This window comes from Abramis brama, assembly GCF_963993115.1.
Source record: "Abramis brama genome assembly, chromosome: 23".
Classification (NCBI taxonomy): Eukaryota; Metazoa; Chordata; class Actinopteri; order Cypriniformes; family Leuciscidae; genus Abramis; species Abramis brama.
In genome coordinates, this window is record NC_139985.1 from 12,192,720 (window position 1) to 12,199,485 (window position 6,766).

Below are 6,766 nucleotides of genomic sequence, written 5' to 3' on the forward strand. Positions count from 1 at the left end.
TTTCAGAGAAGTATCTCTTTTGTTAGTCCATACAGTGTAAACCAATTTTGAAGCTCAAAATGATTATGGTACGTGACATGTACAGTATTGTGCATGTAAAAGGTGCACAAGTACTGGCTGATTTAATATGAAAAAGACCAAATTTAAACAGTGTTTGTGTCAGTTTTTCTTGTGTCAGACTTGCATTGAAAGGAGTTTGTGTTATAAAATATTTACGTTTGCTTACAGATGGCAGGAGGTAGTGAACCAGGAGCTCAATGTCAGGGATTTCAGGACGAGGTGGCCTGCGCTTTTCAGACATTACGAGGTATTGAAAAAAGTAGTTAAACTTCTAGTTTTACTGGCTAAATACATTATTTGAGTTGATATAATACAATTTTGCATGTGCGGTTTGACTGTTGTTGACTTTTTTTTTCTTTTCTTTCTTTTTTTCTGATTTCGGATCAATGCAGAGTTCCATAGACTTACGGCGGTTCCACTGGAAGACACGTTCTTTGCACAGTTAGATGTATACATGAGTCAACTAATCGGAGTAATACGTTCCAAAGGAGGAGCAACCCGTGAGAAAACTGCTGCAATTTTTCACATTTTGGATCAGGTACGTCTGTGTTTTACGTTAATATCAACTACACAATCTTATTTTAGTCACAGTATGTTTAACAGTAACATTTAATTGTTAAATACTTGTTTTATAGCATACAAATTTTAAATTGTCATCACCACCCAATCAAAATGGACAATTTAAAAGTTATAGTTCACTCATAAAATAAACAAATGCTGTTCATTTACCATCCAAGATGTAGGTGACTTTACTGTTCTACTGAAGAAAAAAAAGAAGTTTTTTTTTTACCTGAAACTGTGGTCCATTGTGATTCATTTAATGCAAGTCAAAAAGAGTCAAAAAAATAAAACATAGAGGCAAAACAAAATTAATACCTGTGGGTCCTGACAATTCATTGAGGTTTTATGAAGCGAAACGATCGGTCTATGCAAGAATTATTATTTTTGACTCTCAAAGTGACTAGCCATTGACTTGCATTATATGAATCACAGAGGACTACGGTTTCTGCTGAAAAAGTGCTATATTGAAGAAAAAGTCACCTACATACATCTTGGATGGCCTGTAAATGAACTACTGTGTCCCTTTAATCAAGAATGATTAAATATATTAGGGTGTAAAGCTAATAAATGATTTGTTGATGCATGTTTTATTTTCAGACTAAATTATAAATGCATCTAATGACTGATTCAGATGCATTTCTTAAAGGATTACTACACTTTAGAATTAATTTCTTGATAATTTACTCACCCCCATGTCATCGAATTTGTCTTTCGTCTTTGTTACTTCAGTTAAAAAGAAATTCAGTTTTTTTAGGAAAACATTCCAGGATTTTTCTCCATATGGTGGACTTCACTGGAGCTCAACAGGTTGAAGGTCCAAATTGCAGTTTCAGTGCAGCTTCAAAGGGCTCTACACGATCCCAGTCGAGGAATAAGGGTCTTATCTAGTGAAACGATCTGTCTTTAAAAAAAAGAAAGAAATGTATATACTTTATAACCACAAAGGCTCGTCTTGCACTAGCTGCGATGTGCATTTATGCAATCACTTTGGAAAGGTCACTCGTGAGTCGTGACACGTAGGTGGAAGTATCGACCCAGCGGTAGGGCGAAAAATAAAATGTTCTCCTCCAGCTTCAAAATCGCCTGACATAGTTGTTTTACCTTTTTTGTGAAAGGGCGTTTGAGTTAGTCTTTGCACTTTCGCTTTGTAAACACTGGATCGGTACTTCCGCATGACCTTTCCAGTGTGATAACGTATTGCTTGAAGTCGTAGATGCGCATCGCAGAGCTAGTGCAAGACGAGCCTTTGTGGTTAAAAAGTTTTTTATATATATATATAATAAAAAAATGACCGATTGTTTCACTAGATAAGACCCTTATTCCTCGTCTAGGATCGTGTCGAGCCCTTTGAAGCTCCACTGAAACTGCAATTTGGACCTTCAACCTGTTGGTAACCGTTGAAGTCACTATATGGAGAAAAATCCTGGAACGTTTTCCTCAAAAAACGTAATTTCTTTTCGACTGAAGAAAGAAAGACATGAATATCTTGGATGACATGGGGGTGAGTAAATTATCAGGAAATTTTAATTCTGAAGTGAACTTTACAGGGTTTGTTCACCCAAAAATTAAATTTCTTTAATTTATTTACTCACCCTCATGTTGTTTCAAACCCGTAAGACCTTTGTTCATCTTTAGAACAAAAATTAAAATATCGGAATCTGAACCACACATAGGCAGCAACATCATTGCACTTTTCAAGGCCCAGAAAGAGTGGTTCAACCTTAATGTTATGAAGTGACGAGAATACTTTTTGTGCGCAAAAACAAAACAAAAATAATGACTTTGTTCAACAGTTTCTTTTCTCTCCTGTCGGTCTCCTATGCTGTTCATGTAGTAAACTCAGCGCAGAGCTTCCGGATTCCACGCCAGAATGCTGGCTTAGTATTGGCAGACGCTGTACACGTGAGCAGCACAACGCATATGTATGATGCTGACACAGGAGCTGGCCAATAATGAGCCGGCATTCTGACGTGGAATCCGGAAGCTCTGCGCTGAACCACTTTAGTCAATGCAATATAAATTAGTTGTTATTTGAACCACAGTTACTTTCAAAAGGTGATTTCTTCTATTTTGAACGGTAACATAGACATCAGCGTTTGAATCTGAATAATGAACTTTTGTATACTTCTGTGATATATATATACTTTGGCCAGTCATTTAATACAAACTTTTATAGTTTTGTAAATGTTTATATTTTCTTGTCCTTTGCTATCCTTGGCGAAATCTGATTCTCTATTACAGATTACTCTGAATTTTTAAAATCAGAAAAATAATTTTTTCGTCAATTGCTTTATCACAGACTGAAAACATTCACGTGAAAAGAGAGTGTCCTGAAGGCCCTCATCGTTTTCCTGGGGGGAAATCCTCAAGATCTTATCAAGGAGTACCTTGTGAGTTGAAAGTCCGCATATTCTATTTTGATTTTATTTTTCAGAAAGTACAAATTTGTGTTTTGTAGTTATGAACGAAAAATGTAAAAAAAATAATATGTACTCTACTTTAGGAGAACCAGCAAGATGATTGTGAGGGTGAGATGGAGCAGCTCACCATGGCGGTGTATGTTATTCGGAAGGAGGGGGGAGAACATCACTAACCACCGGCTGACATAGGTGTCGTCATCGAGGGTGTTAAAGTTTTGAATGAACTGCCTTCGTTCACATCAGCTTGTGCCTTGCTTCTCGGGATGATATACATCATCAATCTGACTTATCCAAAACCACTTCGCTTTACATTCGAGGTATTCCAGAAAGTTCTCTTGCAGCTCGATCAGCACAAGATGTCACCCAAAGTTCAAAGTCTTTTCAGGAGACTACAGTGAACTCGCAGTAATGTTTGAATGTGCATATGTGTTTGAAAGAATGTCTCTGTTTTAGTTGGATGTTTCATGTGTTCTTATGTTTGTGAGACTATCCATTTGTTCAGTCATATGTCTAGTATGAATGTAGTTGTTCAAATCTGTAGGTGATTGGTTCCCTTTACATTGGTGAAAGGGTTCTAAAGCACTTCTAAATACACTTAAATGGTTCAAGTTGTTCCAAACCTGTATGAGTTTCTTTCTTCTGCTGAACACAAAAGATGATGTGTTGAAAAATGTTGGTAACCAGACAGTTGACTGTACCCATTGACTTTCAGTCTTTTTTTTTTTCCTGCTGGAAGTCAATGGGTACGGTCAACTGTCTGGTTACCAACATTTTTCAACACATCATCTTTTGTGTTCAGCAGAAGAAAGAAACTCATACAGGTTTGGAACAACTTGAACCATTTTTGAGTGAACTATCCCTTTAATTGTTTTTAGGTGGCTCATTTAAAGGATTAGTTCACCCCAAAATGAAATTTCCTAGATAACCTCTTCTTCAGCTGTGATCGCGTACAGCCCCTTTAAACACTTCAAAAGCCTTTTGAAACTGCATTGATTTGGACTTAAATACGATGGTCACCAATGAAGTCTGTTGTTAGAAGAAAAATCCAGAAATGTTTTCCTCAAAAAACATAATTTCTCTCCCACTGAGGAAAGAAAGACATGGATATCTTGGATGGCGTTGGGGTGAGTAAATTATTAGGAAATTTTCATTTTGGGGTGAACTAATCCTTTAAGGGCATAACCACTTTTTATATTTTTATTTTATATATCTTTTTATAAATGTATGCAGTGCAAAGACAACTTTGCAAAAAGACTGTTATGGATGTAAAGTGTGTCAGTAAATGAAATTTCATTGAGAAATCATTACAAACTGTTCATATTTGTTGTGCCAAAGTTTGTAATATGGAAAACACTGTTAGCATATAAATGACTTAATGGTAATAAATATCTCTAAAGCAATTTGAGTCTTGTGTGATTGACCTAGTGAAATTAAGTTGAGAAAATATAATTATTTAAGTTGAGCAAACAATTTTTTTAGGTGTTACCAATTGAAGTATTTTAAGTTGATCCAACTGTAGTAAAAATTAATACATTTAAGTTGGAATGCAGTGAAATTAAGTTAGACTAATGTAAATAATAGGATTGAATGAACTCAAATAATATAAGTGTGATTAACCTAGTGAAATGAAGTTGATAAAACGTGATAATTTAAGTTGAGAAAACTTAATTTCTTTAGGTGTTACCAATTGAAGTAATTTTTTTAAGTTGATCCAACTGTTCACTTTTTACGGAGAGCTTGCCCACTCCTGCAACCAGTTCAGAAGCCGGAAGTTTACTGAGAGTGGAACTTATCCCTTTATTAGACATTCTCTGGAGTGTTGTAGAAATTGTTTCAGAATTCAAATAATACTGTCCTCTGGTGGTAACGTTTGGACATTACATTTGTGGCATTTCTTTCATACATTTCACGAGGATCCGGCTTGTTAAATGGGCCATGTTTGTAATTATTTTGTACTGTTCTCTGAAGTCCACTTATAATGATATCGAGATTTTTACATTCAAAATATCTTCATTTAAAGGTGCCAGGTGATTCCCTATATAGTAGGCCTATTGTCTGGGAAGGTGGGAAGACATGCTTTTAGTGCTATCAGGATAAAGTGAGCATTTTCCTAGATGTCCTACTGCACCTTTAAGAAGAAATAGGCTATTTTCTGTCCTGTTTTCTTACATAGTAGCCTAGAGCAGTGGTTCCCAATTCCAGTCCTCGTGACCCACTGCTCTGCACATTTTGTATGTCTCTCTTATCTGACACACTCAGTTCAGTTCATGGAGTCTCTCCTAATGAGCTGATGATCTGGTTCAGGTGTGTTAAATAAGGGAGACATACAAAATGTGCAGAGCAGTGGGTCACGAGGACTGGAATTGGGAACCACTGGCCTAGAGCACGTTCGCTCATGCGCAGTATTCAAAAACGGTGCTTTACATCTCTTGACAAACTATGGCCCTGTACCAAATGGCACACTTCATATGCACTTTTGGTCTTGTGGACTTACACTGGCTGCCGTGTGCGATTGTCAGTTAAGTCTATGAATCGCACTTGACATTTTAAATTTCAGAAGGGTGTCTTCGATATGTATAGCCACAACCACAGGTGTAACCACAGGTCTAGAGCTGTCGTTCCAACCACACAACTTTGCGATGCTGTTCGCAAAAGTTCGTTGGAACGATGGTTTCGGGAAACACCGACTCGTCGAAAGATGCTGATAACTTGCGACCATAGTTGGCTAACGATCCTTTTTATTTTTTACTTTATTAGGGCCCAAGCCCTGAAAGGGCGAAGGCCCTATTGTTTCCGTAAGGATTATTTTTTTCTTTTTTTTTTTTTTCTTTATTAGGGCCCAAGCCCTGAAAGGGCGAAGGCCCTATTGTTTTCGTAAGGATTATTATTATTTTTTTTTTCTTTTTCTTTTTCTTTTTCTTTTTCTTCATTATTTTTTTTTTTGCCTTTTTGCCACTTTTGGGGCCCTTAACATGCTCAAAAACTCTTGAAACTTTGCACACAGGTCAGAACCCGCGGCCATCAGGGCCGGACTGAAGCTGGTACCCGGGCGTGGCAGGGGGGCTCGACAGCGCCCCCTGGAATGGTGTCCGAAAACTTGGTCCATAAATCAAACACGCTTGCATGTAATAATATGAAACTCAGTACACATATAGATCTCATCGGGCCGAACAACTTTCGTGCTCTAAGTTTTACAAAAGCCCAACAGGAAGTCGGTTATTATACGTTGTTTGGAAAACGCATACAATGGAATGTGAAATACTCCTCCTAGGAAATTTATCCGATCGCCACCAAGCTCGGTGTGAATGAAGTCAAGACATTGAGGATGAATTCTTGCGAACAGATTTTTGATATCTCGAACGGTTTGGCCGTGGCGAGGAAACGAATTTATGGCGAATAATGGGACACAGGAAGTGTGTTATAACTTCTGCATACATTGACTGATCTTGATAAAACTTCAGCAGTGTGTTCATGGTAAAAGGCCGATCACATGGATGTGACAATTGTGAGTCAAAGTTATAGCGCCACCAACTGGCAGCAGGAAGTGTGTCACTTTCAAAATGCTTTGAAATCCCCCTCTTATATTTACCCGATTTGCTTCAAACTTTATGTGTATAATGTAGACACACGGCAGATGTAGACCTGTGAAAGGATTATTGATATCTTAGATACTGTTGTCGTGGCAACGCATCAAACTTTAATATTATTTTCAGATGCTTTTGAGA

At 37.3% G+C, this 6,766-nt stretch overlaps 1 long non-coding RNA gene across 1 annotated transcript; it reads left to right on the plus strand.

Moving 5' to 3' along the window:
- The first annotated feature begins 253 nt into the window (after nucleotides 1–253).
- Nucleotides 254–3,614, plus strand: LOC311074756. The gene is made up of 3 exons (XR_014604358.1): nucleotides 254–598; nucleotides 2,921–3,011; nucleotides 3,125–3,614. It is a non-coding gene; the product is annotated as an uncharacterized lncRNA (long non-coding RNA).
- The last annotated feature ends 3,152 nt before the right edge of the window (nucleotides 3,615–6,766 follow it).